At 34.9% G+C, this 17,079-nt stretch overlaps 1 protein-coding gene and 1 pseudogene across 2 annotated transcripts in view; one reads left to right on the top strand and one right to left on the bottom strand.

Moving 5' to 3' along the window:
• CADM2 (cell adhesion molecule 2) overlaps nt 1–17,079 on the top strand; it is a 1,025,914-nt gene that overhangs the window by 39,699 nt on the left and 969,136 nt on the right. The window lies entirely within an intron of this gene.
• Nucleotides 14,002–14,609, bottom strand: LOC123784236 (high mobility group protein B1 pseudogene; annotated as a pseudogene).

Genomic DNA, 17,079 nt, shown 5'->3' with positions numbered 1-17,079 from the left:
GAAACTAATTTTAACCTAGATCCTTTCCACTTCCTAAATGAAAACACCTTTGGAGAGGTTTATATTATCCAAAATTAGGTTAAAGCAAGGAAATACAGTCTATTCTCATTATTTGCAGTGGTTGTGTTCTGTAAAGTCTCCGAAACATCGATTTAGCAAATATGAACACTTGCTCCTTGGAAAAATACAGGGGTAGATTTCTGTGGGCCTTTTGTCACAACATTTTTGTCAATGGATCAATATATAATTTGTTTATGGCTTTCTGTTTGAAGACACCGTATTTAATATATATTGTTGATTCATTAACATTCATTAACATTAAACTCATGGCCAACAGCACTGCAGCTCATGACTGAATGAAGCTTATCTAACACATGTATTTTCTCCCTGAGGCACATGATGGCCTTCTTCTGCTCAGGAACCCCAGACATCACTTTAGCACTATGCTCGAAGCCATTTTAAAGAACAAAATCATCAACATGAAGCACAGAAATGTGAAAACGAGGCACAAATAGACCTTGAAAAGGACACTTTTTAGGGTATGAAAACTAAAATAAGAAAGCAGAGTGTCATCTTTTTCAACCTCAGTTCGGAATGTGTGTATGAGGCAACTGAATTTTTGTACTGCTCTGCATATATATTTGCAAATGACCCCAAAGACATTGCAAGTGTCAATTTTAGGGTTACAAATAAATTTTAGTGAGTGAACGAATTTGCAAATTATGAAATCTGGGAATAATGAGGATCGACTCTACCATATGTTGCCAAGCAAAATGATTTTGAAATGTGTTTGTGTCTATGATGACTGCATGGAGCTTCCTTTTAATTCTGGGAAGTAACTATAAAAGTTTTAACTTGGAAGAAATATTAGGGATCAACTAGGTTCCAAACTCCTATGGCACATGGAATTTTCTGTAAACTCTCTCTGAAAAATTAACATCAAATTTAAATTTTAGCATTTACCATGATGGGACACTATGAATTTCACAAGCATGGACTATGATTCTTGGCTCTTCTAATATAACCTATATTGGTTGATTCTACTTCTCATCTTTTAAAGCTACAGAGCACAAGTGTTTCCTTCATTCACATAAAAAAAAATTGTAGAAATTCCAAGTTTGCTAATATGCAATTTTTTAAGTGAAATTCCTTCTTAAGATGACTTCTTAATACTTGTTTTGTTTTCTATGCCTTCATCCAGTTGTTGAATAAAAAAAATAAAAGCTGATAGGACAGTCCCAAGTACAAAGTTTTAAAGCCTATGTCATAATTAAATATAACTTTTGGTTCAATATTCTACAGATCAATTTACTGATACAAATTCACTTTTTATTTCTATCTTCAGTTGGTTGGCCCAAACGCTTTTTTTTTTGAAAACACACACACAAAGGTAGGGGTGTGTGTGTGTGTGTGTGTGTGTTCATACATATATATTCTTATAGATAGATAAATACTTTTTACTCATCATTTGTCTTTCTGGGAACATTACCAATAGGAAACAAAGTAAATGGTTTCACTGATGAAATTCGGTCTTAGGAAGTATTAACTTTATACGATTGCGCAAATTTCATGATCAGTGCATTTTTCTCTGCCTTCTGTCCACAAAATAAGAGACATTGTGGATTTTCTTATTGTTATAATCATATTAACGTAGCTAACTTAATCAGTACTTGGACTTGTAGTATTTAATAGACACATTGAGGTAGATAAAAATATAACTCTTTAGGGTAATCTATTTGGATTTCTAGGTCTTATAACTGACCATTTGGCATTCTCTGTGTGTGTGTGTTTCTTGCCTCTTTCTCTATCCATTTAAGTCTTTAATTTCTTTTGAGTTACTCAAAATTTTTTTAGATAATCTTTTTTTGAGTTAATACCAAAAACTATTTTGTCTGTGACCCTACTATTCAATATTTGGATATTTTATCTTTTCCTAATTTTATTTGTAATATTATCTATCATCTATCTATCTATCTATTATCTATCTATCATCTATCTCTCTCTTGGGGCGTAAGATCAGGAGAGCAAGTTCTTTTCCTTGCTCACATAGAGATGTTCATTTGTTAATCTGAAGGACCCTAGCTCTGTACAGCTGTAAATGATAACTATTTTTTTACAGAGGTGTATTAAAGACAAATGATATAAGACTAATATGATTAAAAGCATGACAGTGTCTTCTAGAAGAAAGTATTGTTGATACTAATAGCTTGATAGAGGAAAGGAATATTAAATAACTTTAAAACACTAATATTCTCAAAAACTTTGAACTATTTTTCCCTTTGAACGCAATTTATTTTATGTAAAATTTTAAAAAAATCTTAAATATTCTCCATCCCATTGTCTTAGTCCATTAACCCTCCTATAACAAAAATACTATAGATTGGGTGGCTTAAAACCAACAGAAATTTATTTTTCATAGTCCTGGAGGCTGGAAAGTCCAAGATCGTGGCATTGACAGATTCAGTATCCAGTAGGTATATACCTGCTTTCTTGTTCATAGATGGCTTTCTTGCTGCAACTTCACATGGTGGAAGGAACCAGGAATCTCTCTGGGGTCTCTTTTCTAAAGGCACTAATTCCATTCATGAGGGCTCTACCCTGACGTTCTACTCACCTCCCAAAGGCCCCACCTGCAAATACTATTACTTTGGGCATGAGATTTCAACACATAAATTTTAAGAGGACAAAAACACTCAGACTATAGCACCTGCCCTGTCCCAGACACAAATACTCCAATTTAAAATAGTTAAGCGCCTTTAAATGTTTGATTAACATCTGCAGAAACATTCAGTTGAATCAAAACTGCTAATATTTTCCTGGTACTCTAATTTAGCCAAGAAAATTTGGGGTGACTTCTTTGATTAATAAGTATTTGTTAGGTAAATCAATGCTATTTAAATGTCGTTCAGCATTATGATTATATATTCTGTTGTTAGGACCATAAATTCTTTTTCCTTAGCATGCTTTGCTGAATCTGATATTTATATTAATCTAATTTCATTTATAAATATTTCTGATGAACTTCTGCCCTAATTATTGTCTATATCAATAATATCGTTTCTGGCCATGTTCTTTTGCCTCCTTTTCCTCTGTCTCTGCTATCTGTGTGTTCTATTCTTTCCCCAGGGATACTTCTCCTTTACTTCCATGGTACCTTACTCTTATGCTGCTTGGTGTTTTTCAAGGTTACACCTCCTGCTGTGCACTATTATATATATTTCTGTCAGTGAGTGACAGCAAAGAGGAATTTCCTAGACTCTTGATCTTGTTCAAGTCAGTGTTACAAAGATCAGAATTAGAATCAGTTTCACTTTATTGCCTGCCACAATCAGAAGCAAACATATTGTTAAAGCATATAGATTCATTCAAAAGAAGCATAGCCTGACCAATTTTCAGATATCTTTAAAAAACTCCTGTGTTTCTAGAACTACAGGTTACTTAGAGAATAATTTGCTGGAGTACATACTTCCCATTTTTGGTCTTTATTTTTATTTCTTTGCAACTTTGACTTTCTAACAACGAAGGTAGTGAACATATTAAAGTTGAAAGTGTCTTTGTGAATAATTGTTTAGCAGAATTTCTAAGAAATGCTTTTTACATGGTTTTCTTTTGAGAAACTTTATCGTAAGAAAAATGCACCTGTTACCCACAATTTTTGGTGGCTAGAAGTAAAAGGGCCAAATATTAAAGAGAGCGTTCTAATTTTCATTAAAACAATTTATTCTCAGTCTGAATTTTCCTTTATTCTCAGTGCAGTTGGTACAGAATGACATGATTTCTAAGAGTTAAAGGAAAACCTACTCTAGATTATTCCTTGTTAAGAAGTAAATAATGTTTTGCCACTGTGATCTTTGTTGCTGTTTTTTTTCCTCCAAAGATGAGATTTTTTGTTGTTGTTGTTCAAAGACGTTATGACTTATGGGGCTAGATGTTTTGTGGAAAAGCTAGAAAAGTAACTAAAAACATTGGAAATATTAGATGGCTAAGATAAAGAATTCACCATATTTGGTGAAAGAGAAGGATCAGATAGCAAAATGGAATCTATTTTTGGAAGTATAGTCTTTTGTTGCAATCTGTTAGGCCGTTAGAATTAGCAAGTTTTATTACTGCCAGTCTGTTACAAATGTGACTACTTAGACTAAAAAAATGGTTTTCATGATTTTTCTGCTATGATGTACATATTTCTTACATGGTATTGTGCAATAATAAAGGACTCCTAGGGAGTTCTTTGATCTATTGTTACACAAATAGCTCTTACCCTACTGTTGAAAACTTTGTAGAGAAAATATAACTAAAATCCTAATTTTAAGCATTAACCAGGGAAAGGAGATGGGAATTTATGCATTTAAAATTTTATTACTTACCTTATGGCCTTGAAATCGATGGTTTAATTCACTTGTGTATGTATGTTTCCTCATCTGTAAAATGTAGATAATAGCTAATTTGAATGTGTAAATGGTAATTATACCTTCGAAGTTGTAAAAGTGGAGGTCTATAGTAACCATATTAATAATATTTTCAAGTAGGATAAAATGTTTTTTTCAGTTCATAAACTTTTAAAGAAGCAGTTAAGTTGCCAGTTGCCCTTCTTCCACAAAATGGGGTTGTGGTAGCACAATATCTTAAATAATTAAATTATTGATTGATGCCAACATGAAGAAGTTAGGATTTTTTTTAAGTTGGTCATTGTTCTTTATTCAAAAATTGTTTTTCAAAAATTGTCCAAACTGGAGTTCTGGTTGTAGAAGAAGGAAGGAAGGCAAAGAGTTTTTTATTAATTAGCATACATATCACATAAATAGCCTTTTCTTGTTCCACACATCTTTTCTAGAATTATTTTCCACTAGGCTCTTGTGTCTTGCCAAAGCAGACTCAGTACTCTTTGTTCATTCAATATGCAAGAAGTATTTTATTTGTTTTAAGCACTTAGAAAATGGAAATCAAAATAAATTAAGGCCCTATCCTCAAGAAGCTTATCCTTTAAATAAGTCTGAGAAAAATAAACAAAATAATTCCAATATAAAGTCATACTGCCAAATAAGACTAAACACAGGATGCTTCTGAGGTACATGTGTGGAATGCCTAACCTAGATAAGGGGTCAAGGTAAACTAAGGATATTTTCTTGGTAGGCTAATATCTCAGCTCGTGCTTTGGATGAGTGATCTTTAGCAGGGCCAGTGTTGAGCAAATGGGCAACTACTTGAAGGCCATAAACCAAGAGATGAATTCTAGGTAGCAAGTTTATCAATTAGTTGGATCCAAGATTTGATCCATTTCATGGATTGGAAGCCATTGTTAGAAGCTTGATTTTATTTTAAAGAATATGAAATGGTGCTTACAGATTTTACTCAATTCTAAGATACACACGGTCAATTTTGTCTTTTAAGGCTTTCTCTAGAAGCAATTTGGAGGACCTACTAAGGGATGGTTAAGACTAATGTCTGAGAAAAGTAAAAGAAATTGATAACTTGTTATGTCTAAGTTGAAGTGGCCAGTGGGCAGTTGAGCGCTCTGGTCTGAAGGTCAGAAAACATGTCGGCCTAATGTCATGCGAAACATTCCATGTCAGTGGTAAATTTATAGCCCCTGGAATAAATATCTGGATGACCTTTACTTTCAGTGCTCTTGGTATTCAGAGATAGCCAAACTTCTGATTTGAGACCACCATCTCAGATTCTAATATGCTGGAGAAGCAGTTGGAAGACTTTTTAAAGGCTTTTAGTAAATATTTAGGCTTCCTGGCCATACAGTCTCTGTGAAGCTACTCAACACTGCTGTTGTAGCTGGAAAGCAGCCATAGGCAAATGTAATGAATGGATGTGGCTGTGTTCCAATAAAACTTTATTTACAAAAGGAGGCAGATGGGTCTCTGGCTGTAGTTTGCCTCTTGGATCATGGCTAATAGAATTAAAACCACAATACTTTACCTTCAGTACATTCAGTGGACAGAGTAGGCCTTTAACTTTACTACATACACTAATTGGAATTTTTTTCCCCCTTGGTTTCTTTTTATTATATAACTAGTTATATCATGGGTCATAGACAAGAACACCAAATCGTTTGGCAATAACTCGGGAAAAATTTACTAGACAATTAGAATAACAGCATTTTATGCATTCATGATGATGAGCCAGCAGCATTGTCTATGAATATGAAGTCCAGAGATGGCATAACATGAGTTATTTTACCAAAAAACAGATGATTCTAAGTTTTAATAAAATATGTAGTTTTTAAAATATATATATATATACATATCTGACATTCATTGAACTGATTTGGATTAGGTCTTGATTATGGATGCTATTATTATTTTTCTATATTTCTTAAGGGAATTGTTTGTTCTGTTTTTCAATTACCAACTTGGAGTGGGTTAACAAATTTTTAATTTTTCAACTTAAAATAGGCTACAATTATGACTTTACCATTAAATTATTTTCTTCTGAGATTTTAACTGAGTAGGAGTCTAATATTAATTCTAATTGCAGCTGGAGAATAAATACCAAAGAGAATGCTCTCCTACTAGTATGTATAGATGTATGGCCAGCAGAAATAATTGAAAACAGTCATGGGAAACGAAATGCTTTTAAGCCTTCACTGATACACAGATGCAAACAATGTGGCATAGCTGGAAAACTGTGAAATCGAAGCAGCCAGCCGATCAAACTTGTATACAGCTTTAAGGAATATTCTTTGCTTAAAAACAAACTTGAGTTGACTCTAAACCCCAAAGAGTTATGAACAGAAACCAGTCTTGAAAAGAGGGCTGAAGATTATAATCAAAGGGCATATTTTGTGTGTGCCCAGTGGGGAAAGCACTTTGGAAACTACATTGGCTTTTGAGCCACACAACCTTAGATCACATTCACTGTCAGACAGGATGTCTGCAAACCTGGAGGAAAACCTCAAAAGAGTCTCTTTTTTTTTTTTTTCTGGTATGTGAAAAAATAAAGATAAGCTTGGACGTGTTTTTCTTTGAATTAAAATTAAACATATGATTTATTCTAGTTTGGAGAAAAGATACAATTTCTTGAAGTCTAACGATTTAAAATGCAATTCATATACATAGATCTCAGGATGTATCTTCATAAGAAATGCCAGGAACATGGCCAAGGATGGAAATGCTTGGTTTGGTTATCCTCAGTTCAATTAACCTTTGCAGAGGGTAACAATAACATTTATTGAATACCAAGCTAATATGTGTACACTGAGATACATAATCTCATCTTCACCACTACATTTCAAAGTTAGTATTGAAGGATTATTAATACTTCTAAAGAACCTATTATAATAATAAAAATACTAAAAAGATAAAGTACAAAAAGGAAGTCAGCCATGCCACTATTTTAATTTGTCTACTTTGTTTAAATATGCCTGTCCTGCTGTGTTTCTGAAATTAGCAGCCTTATTTCTTTTACTTCATCTTGGCCATCACACATCCTTGCAACAAATATCCCTTAAAGTATTTTCCATCTGCCAATTAGTGTCCAATAATATGCTGCTTAGATTTGAAAGTTTAATCAAATCCATTCTTTCTGCATATTTACAGTACCTATAATTAGTGCTGGCTATATATTAGAGTACTAGAATCATTCAATTTCTTTGTGACAGTACATCTTCTGTAAGTGAGAGAAGCATAAGTAAAATACAAAGAAATATGAAAGAAGGTCAAGATAAATCCATTCATTTAACAAGTATTTTTATCCCCTACTCAAGTAGTTTGCAAGCTTATGGATACAGAAAGATGAATGTGGCCCAGTATATCTTATTTAAGAATGTCCAGCTCTAGTGCAGAGCCCAGTAAGCTTTTCCTGAACAGGGACAGATAGTGAATATTTTGGGGTTGTATTATATTTTATATTTTCTGTGGCAACTACTCAATACTGCCACTGTTGCACAAAAGCATCCATAGACAATATGTAAACAAATGAGTATGACTATGATAATATAAAACTTCATTTACCAAAACAGAAGGCCACATATGGGCCAGTATCCAAAATTTATCAACCAACCACTGATCTGGTGGAAAATAGGGAAATATAAGGAAATTATTAAACTTAAATGTGATAGTACTAGAATAGAGGGGTTCAAAGGATGTAGAGCTTAAATTTCTCTGAGGGAATGCTTTACATAGAATGTGACATTTTAATTGCATACAAAAATAATGTGTGGAAATTAACTAGCTAGAGAACAGAGAGTAGCAAGTGAGAAGTCTTGAACACAGACCCCCAAAAGACCGTAAAGTTCTTAAATCTGGCAATAGAGCATAGCACATGTGCCTAGAGGTGAGGCTGGCAATATTGTTAGAGTCTCATATGGAATCCTAATGAATGTGGCGTTTATTGACTAGCCATCAATGATGTTAACATCAAGGGAGTAAAATGACAGTTCTGTGTTAGGAAAACACTTCTGGTAAGAACTGGAAACAGAAGGACCTAGCAGCCGTCACGGTCTAGCTGGCTTTGTCAAAGGAGATAATGGAAATGCAGAATTTCTGGGAATTTGGAAGTAGGGTTGGATAGTCCAGGAGATTTCAGAACAGATAAATATTTCCATGTAGCTGTCTGAAAGGACTGAACCTGGGAAGAATCCATGCTTCTGAGATCAGCTGGTTCAGGTACCCAAGACCCTGCCATTGGTGTACACAGATTAAGTTTGCAGATGACACCGACTCGAGTTTACTTCTGTTCGTTTTCAAATGATGTAATGCAATAAGAGACCTCTTAGCTAATTCCTAGCTATAAGTATTCATGTGTGAATTTTTCTATTACTTCTTACATGTATTATGAAAAGGTGCATTTTGTTTTTATTTTATTTTGAAAATGCAAATGTGAAAGAAGAGTACATCCACTTTATTCCCAGTCAGATATGGTCTCATTTGTTGGCAATACACTCTTTCAATTTTCAGTTGGATGTTGAATTACCTTATATTTTACATTTAACTTCCATCTTAGTTCTAATTGAAAGGATGCTTCGAGATCAGCTGCATACTAGGCCTACTTACTCTCGGAGTATTAGTGCTTGACAAGGTTTTAAACGTCATTGGGAAGTCTTGAAGGTGGATTTTTTCATTATATCAATGAGAAGAAAAACTGTGGAGAAGTAGGGGCAGAGAAGAGACAGATGTAGAAATCAAAGGGAAAAAAAAGGACATACATAATAACAAAAGAAACAATAATTAATTGACTTCAGGAGTTGAAAACAGAAGCATAAGGAATTAGAGATGATTAAAGCATATTTTTTAAATATACAGAAAATGTCACGTCCTTGAACATATGTCTTTTTTTTTTTTTTGAAGATGCCAAGAAAAGTAGGCTTAGGCGCGTTGTTTTCCATCTCTGTACTTGTAGAATAGAGATAAGCCTGAATGAGGTAGAAACAATGATGATTTTATTCTGCATTTTAGAGAAAGGGTAGCAGGAAAAAGAGCAAGGAAGTTAGTATATTGAGATTAAGGGAAAAGATTATATAAAGTTAGTAAAATTCGTAGTTGGGATGCCCATAGTTCTAGTTTTCATTGCTTGTTTATCGTTTCTAGTGTATCTGTGATTGAACCAACCTAGATATCAGGAACATTTTAAGTCAGGGCTTAATCTCAGATTGTAGCTCACTCAGAGGGGTTGGGAATAAGTGAGACTAAACTTTCTCTGCCAAGGTTTGACATTTCTTCCAGTATATAGGGCTCCTAGGGTTTCTCTAATCTGATATTTTTAATCCCTCCCTGCTGACTCAGACACCTAGAGATCAGGTGGCTTCAAAAGATTAGTAGAGAACAATATACAAGAATTACCTGTGAGTGATGGGATCTGAGTGGAGGAGAGATTTTATCTGAATGCTGGACCTACTGAAGTTACAGCTCAAGAGAAGTCAGAAATCCTGGGTTCTAATTTCAGAATTATAACTACCTAAATGTGTAGCTTTGGGTAATTCACTTAACCTCTCTGATCTTCATGTGTAAAATAAGACAGGGCCAGATGACATTGATTCCAATCCCTTCATTTATTTCATTTTTTTCTTTTTTTTTTTTAGTCTTTATTCAAATTCCAGCTAATTTATATATAATATATTCATTTCAGGCATACACTTGAACTTACATACAACACCCAGTGCTCATCACAAGTGCACTCCTTAATACGAGTCACCTATTTAAATACCAATTCTCATGCCTTGGTAATATCTTATTTTAGTTTTGAAGATATAAAATTCATTATCAGATCAACAATATAAAAAGATACTGTATTCATTATTTTTACCACCAAAGAGTCATGGGGTGAGCTGTTGACCCTTAACAAAAGAAAACTAATTGAGAGTAACATTTTTTTTTATGAAAACCCCTCATCACGTTGGTAAAGAGGGTATCCCAACAGGGATTTTGAAGAAAATAATTAAAAACCCCCTTTATTTTTTATTATTTTTTACAGACACTTTAAATTTATTTATTTATTTGAGGGTGGGGGTGGGACAGAAGGAGAGGGAGAGATAGTCTTAAGCAGACTCCATGCTGAGCACAGAGCTCCCTGCGGGGCTTGATCTCATGACCCAGAAATCATGACGTGAGCCGAAACCAAAAGTTGGACGCTAACTGACTACACCATGCAGGTGCCCTGAAATCCCTCTTTAAAATGTAAACATCACTAAAGATTTTTAGGTGTTAGTGAAAGTTGAATAATGAGTAGACTTGTATTAAAACAACCCAGCATCCCAATATATTACCACATTAGAGTTCTAAATGTACCACCCCTCATAAAAAGAATATGGTATGAAGATAGCACAAAAATGAGGTTAAATTAACCTAAGAAAATTGAAAACTAACAGGATGTTTGATATAGTAAGTAGAATGTATAATACAGGAATACCAAATTTCTGTATTTTATTATACACAGGTACCAGCACTATAAAATGAACAGAATAACTTAAGCCACCTAGAATTATGTTTAGGGCTAAGAGTACTTCTACCTCTAATATTCCACGATTCTATTACTGACACTGAAGGTGAAGTGAAATAATGTACCTCCTGATTCCAAGCACTTAGAACTCTATCAATTCTTGACATTAAATTTGCCTTGAGAATAAAAAGAATAATATCTTTATATATCTTAAACTCTCCTTGCTTAAGGTTGACTTTGACCTGTCTTTGTTTCCCCTTTCCTCTGGCAGGTATTTAAAGACCATCATATGTGTCTTAGATAGTTGATAATTTCTTTTCTTTTTAAATGTACTAGCTAATTCATATTACAATGGACGTTGCAAAAATATTGAGGATTTTCTTGTAAGCTTCCTGAAACATTTTTCTTCTTCGATTTTCCAAAATCACTCTGTTTATGACATTTTTGGCACTTGTAATTCTGACCTGCAGCATAGCTACCAATCTACTTGATTTAGCTATCTTTGTAGTCCATAAGGGGTGTGTGTGTGTGTGTGTGTGTGTGTGTCTTTGTTCCTTGCACCATTTAGCAAGACTTTTTACTCAAATAGTATATTTTTAATTTATTGAGGTAAGGTGTCCAGCTATGGTTTGCTTATAGACAGGATTTTAATGGAGAATTTTTATTGCACAAACTTCAGAATTAATTATGGAATGAGATTAAGCTTCTTGAGTGTGAAATTACATATAGAATCAGAAATAACTGTATAACTTAAAAATATAATGAACATATGAATTCCATGTAGCGTGTTATAGAATACAGAATATAGTAATTTATTTTAGAAGTAAGATATATAAAAAACAAACAAAAATAAACATCATGTTTGTTTTCCAAAGATTAGGTAGAATTTAGCCATCTTCTAACTATCAGAGGAGGAGCATAGAGAATTTTAAACATATAGAAGCCTGACACATTCTTGTTTTGAGCAGAAATACTGTTTACATGTAAAGTCTATTCAACTATAAAAGATTAAATTATTGATTAGACTCTTGATTTAAAGTCTACTAAAGAGAAGAGCTTAGCCATTGAGATATAATGGCAAAGAGTATGTTTCTCTTTATCTTTTAAAGGAAGAAATATAAAAAATCATTTTTCAGCCATGACTTAATTATGGGTAGTTTGGATGCAGAGCAGCAAAACATTGTTACATCTGTCTTTGTTACAGTCAACTTTCAGAAATGATGGTGGTTAATGAGTACTTGAGCTCCAACATTAATGGTATTTTTCCCGTAGTATATGTGAAGGCTTTTCTGGTTTCTTTTTTTTTTTTTTTTAAGATTTTTTATTTATTTATTCGACAGAGATAGAGACAGCCAGCGAGAGAGGGAACACAAGCAGGGGGAGTGGGAGAGGAAGAAGCTGGCTCATAGCGGAGGAGCCTGATGTGGGGCTCGATCCCACAACGCCAGGATCACGCCCTGAGCCGAAGGCAGATGCTTAACCGCTGTGCCACCCAGGTGCCCCCCTGTGCCACCCAGACGCCCCTCCAGTTTCTTTATACTGTGTTTAACTCCTTGCAAAAGGCTTTATTTTCCCTAATATGGCCTAACATTTATTTCTAAAACGTTTATCATTAATTTTTTCAACTGCCTGTATTTTCATTTTCTATAATACAAAATAGCATATGTGGAGTTTAAATATATGTATGTGTATTATATATATCTTTATAATATATTCTTTACAACATGCAAGAGATTCATGTTTATTTAAAATATATTGGGTGGTCACATGAAATCGTTTACAATATTTAAAGGATTCACTTGATTTTCACTTTCAGTGATAAGAAAATATACAGCCATTCAGACGTTTTATATGCAGCTACATAAGGTATAAAAATAATACAAAAAGTTTGTCTTTCTTTTAAAGAAGATATTCTATATTTATAAAAATGAAATATTATATATAATGAATTCCATTAAACTTTATTTTTATATTATACAAATTGTAAATCATCTGATATTGACCTTATTAATAAAATCCGAGTATTATAGCCTCATTTAGATTGATGGAGCCAATTATCTGCATTGCTGCAGGAGAAAAAAAATGTACCAAGATTCATTTCTTTGTTATATAATATACATTTGTTCTGTTTTCCATTGGTATTTTACTAGCAAAGTATAAAATTTTGAAGATTAAAATTCTATTAAAAGTGCTTTTAAACTTTCTAAGCATTTTTAAAGATAAATCCTTGGCATAGTGATGGATATATCATAATATTAACTTATATAAAATTTATTAATAAATGACTTCAAAAAATTCTATGAACTGACCCACTGTGAGAGGATTCCTGTAACAGTACTGGGAAGAAAAAAATAATAATAAGATTCATAGAATCATGGAGAAGAAAAACCCACAGTCTTTCGTTGGCCTGTAGCAAATCTAGAAACTGAGTTCAAGAAAACACAAGAAAGGAATCTGGAAAGAAGAATCTATTTTATCTTTTTTGTATGACCTGTGGCTCACTCCTGTTATGCCCAAAGAGCTGTTGAAAATTCTGTATTTCTGATCTTCACCTAGACATTGAAACTTACCTGGAATCCTTATTTTGAGAAACACTAGAGTAAATAGAACCAAATCCTTAAAACATTTTATTTTATTTTATTTTATTTTATTTTATTTTATTTTATTTATTTGTTTTTACTAATAGAAAAATTGTATTTACTTAGAAGCATTCAGAATGTTAATAAAACAGCTGCAACTTTTTTTTTTTTTTTTTGCAACTACAGACTGATATTCAGGTACCAGAACAACAATTATTTTGTGTAAACTGCATCAGAGACAAGTGAAGATGCAAAAACATACCGCTAATTTGCGCTGTGCACAGAGCCTGCTTTACATTTCCATGCGGACGTACCACCCCCACACTGTCCCGCAAGGTTCGTGGCTACGGAAAATACCCGCAGGCCAGGGCTCTCCAAACACACATCCCGTAGTGTGTTAACTACGCAAAAATGACGCTGTACGGTTTAAAAACAAATCTTAAACAGCTTACGTGTCTTTTCTTTAAAAGGAGTGAGCTGTGTACAGGGGGGTTACGTGCTTTATAGACAAGAGAACAAAAACTGCGCGAGAACCAACCTATACATCATCTTCTTCATCTTCTGTCTTCATCCTCTTCATCTTCCTTGTCTTCCTGCTCTTCCCTCTTTCTCTTGCGGTTTTCAGCCGACACGACTCCCTCCTATGCCGCATCAGGCTTTCCTCAGCGCGGCGGGGGCAATGACCTTCTAGTTTTCCTTCGGCCTGGCAGCCTTCTTTTCCTGCTGCTGCTTGTCACCGGCACGGGGTCCTCCACGTCTCTCCCGGTTTCTTTGCAACATCGCCAATGGATAGGCCGAGATGTTCCCCTTTGGTTTGGGGGCGATACTCAGAACTAAACAAGAAAAAACTGAAGGAGGCCTATTGGGTGCATTGGGATCCTTGAGCTTCTTTTTTGTTTCCCCTTTAGGGGGGGATGTAAGTTTCCATTTCTCTTCCACAATGGGCCTTGTCCGCCTTTGCCACATCTTCAGGTTTTCCTTTCTTTCCGCAGACACGGTCTTCCAGCTTCCGGAGCACTCCTTAGAACACTCGAAGTTCTCCGAAGCATCTGGGTGCTTCCTGTGCTTCTCTCAGCAAGTTTGCACAAACGGTGCATATGCGGACATTTTGCCTCTTGGCTTCTTAGCATCTCCGTTGCCCACGTTTAATTATTTTCCTCAGTGAGGCACAGAGTCGCCCAGTGCACGTTGGGCTCTCCGTTGCCTGGCACCGTCTCTGTGGAGCTCAGTGTGCTGCGTAGACTGTGAGACTGGGAGCCAGACGCAGCCTCAAAACGCTTCATTTTATTTAATTATTTTTAAAAATTATTTATTTATTTTTAAGGTTTTATTTATTTGAGAGAAAGAGTGAGCAAGAGAGAGAACATGAGCAGGGGGAGGAGCAGAGGGAGCGTGAAAAGTGGACTCCCCACTGAGCTGAGAGCCCAAGGAAGGGCAGGATCCAGGACTCCAGGACTCTAGGATCATGACCTGAGCTGAAGGCTGATGCCCAAGCAACTGAGCCACCCGGGTGCCCCCCAGACATTTTATTTTAAGGGAAAAGAAACATAACCCACAATTGTTACGCTTTATGAGAGCCAAGAAGTCAGATCTGTAGAAGTAAGGGGTCGTAATTGCTTTTATTAAGTAAAAACTAAATTCTTATCATGTAAATGTTTATTTTGAGGTTATTTCATTAAGGTAGTAAATTAAATGTGTAGTCAACAAAATCCTTTTTAAAATATACATTATTGCTTTCATTATAAATAGGCTTAATGGCAAAGTTTCTAGTATCTATGTATTCTCTGTAGTTATTTATTGCTGCATAACAAAGTATCACCAAATAATTACTTTCTTACACTGTTTTTGAGGTTCAGTGGTCTGGGAGCAGGTTTGTTGGCTGGTTTTGGCTCAGGGACTCACAGGGTTGCAGTCGCTGCCATCATCTCAAAGCTCAAGTGGTGCTTCCAAGCTTATTCCCATGGTTGACAGCAGGCTCATAGGCCTAAGATCCTCACTGGTGTTTGGCTGGAAGCTTCAATTCCTAGTCATGAAGACTTTGCTCAGGACTGCTTACAACATAGCAGCTTGCTTCTCCCAGGGCAAGAGGGCAAGAATGAATGAGAATGCGTGAGATGGGAGTCATTGTCTTTGTAAGTTAATGCAGGAAATGACATACTATCACCTCAGCTATGTGCTACCAGTCACCCAGAACAACTCTGGTACAATCTGGATGTCTATACAAAGATGTGAATTCTAGACAGTGGGAATCACTCGGAGGCATTTTAGAGCGTGCTTAGCATGTTCTATTTCTTTTTATGTTTACTTCTTAGAAACACAAAATCAGCTTCTGCGATTTTTCATAGAGAAAGTTTTATAGTTTGATAATATAATACTTCCTTTATTTTTAAAAGTCTTTTATCAGCGTATTACATTTTTATATTATACTATATATGTGCATATATAGAGAGAGAGGAGAGAGATGTAATTTTATGTAGCTTTATATCATCTTACTTAAACTAGAAAAAATATTTGGCAGTTTCTATGGTTGAACTATGCATTGAAAATCCATGGGGCTGTTGTAAATTAAATGGACAAGTTATAATTTACTAAAATTTTATTTCCTTATTTTTTCACTGGCTAAAAACTTACTAACCATCATATGATACTTCCTCAGAATGAATTTGCTTCATCATTATTTAACTCCACGCAAGTTTTAACCGCATCCCAATCAGCCCCATATATACTCTCAAGCATATATATATTTAGACACTTTGGCATTTCAATTATTTCTAAAATAGTATCTTACCTTGAAGGCTCTTCTGTATAAATGAACTTTTTTTCGAGAGTAAGATATTATGCTAAGCACTTGAGGAATACAAAGATGATTATTATAATGCCTGTCCACAAGAAACATTTAATTTCTTAGGGAAAAACAAATTCCAGGGAAGATTCTATTATCTGATTGAAGTAACATACATTGTAAGGGAAGTAAGTGCAAAGAAAGTGCTTTGTGAGTTCAAGGAAGAAGGTTTTCAAATGGCCTTTAGCAAGGAGAGGGAAAAAAAATATGCATTAAAGCTCCTTCGAGCTAGGTCTTAAAGGATGATTAAGGTTTCCAAAGGAATGAACTAAAATGGAGTTTCCCAGGTGGAGAGTGTAGACCCAGCAGGAGTGGGGAGGTCTAGAGGGTATTTGGGGAATGCACAATTGTCTTGCTTGACTGAAACTTACCAAGTAGATATGATATGATTACAAAGGCATCTGTGAGGGGCACCCTGGTGGCTCTGTTGGTTAAGCATCTGCCTTCAGCTCAGCTCATGATCTCAGGGTCCTGGGATGAGCCACACGTTGGGCTCCCTGCTCAGCGGGGACTCTGCTCCTCCCTCTCTCTCTTCCCCTCCCTCCACTTGTGCTTGCTCTCTCTCTCTCTCTCTCAAATAAATAAATAAAATCTTAAACACACACACACAAAACAAAGGCATCTCTGAGAGTATTATGAATGATTTTAAACACGAGTTTGAGAAGTTAATACTTAATTTGGGAGGGAATAGAGATAAATTTCAAACAAGAGAAGCAGGAGCAGATATGTGCTTAGATTAATCTAGAGCATATATCTGAATGAATTATAATAGGA

Source organism: Ursus americanus, chromosome 4 (assembly GCF_024610735.1).
Source record: "Ursus americanus isolate L20-20 chromosome 4, mUrsAme1.1.p, whole genome shotgun sequence".
Taxonomy (NCBI): domain Eukaryota; kingdom Metazoa; phylum Chordata; class Mammalia; order Carnivora; family Ursidae; genus Ursus; species Ursus americanus.
Note: the sequence above shows the minus strand (reverse complement) of the source record. Positions and strands in the feature narration are given on the sequence as shown.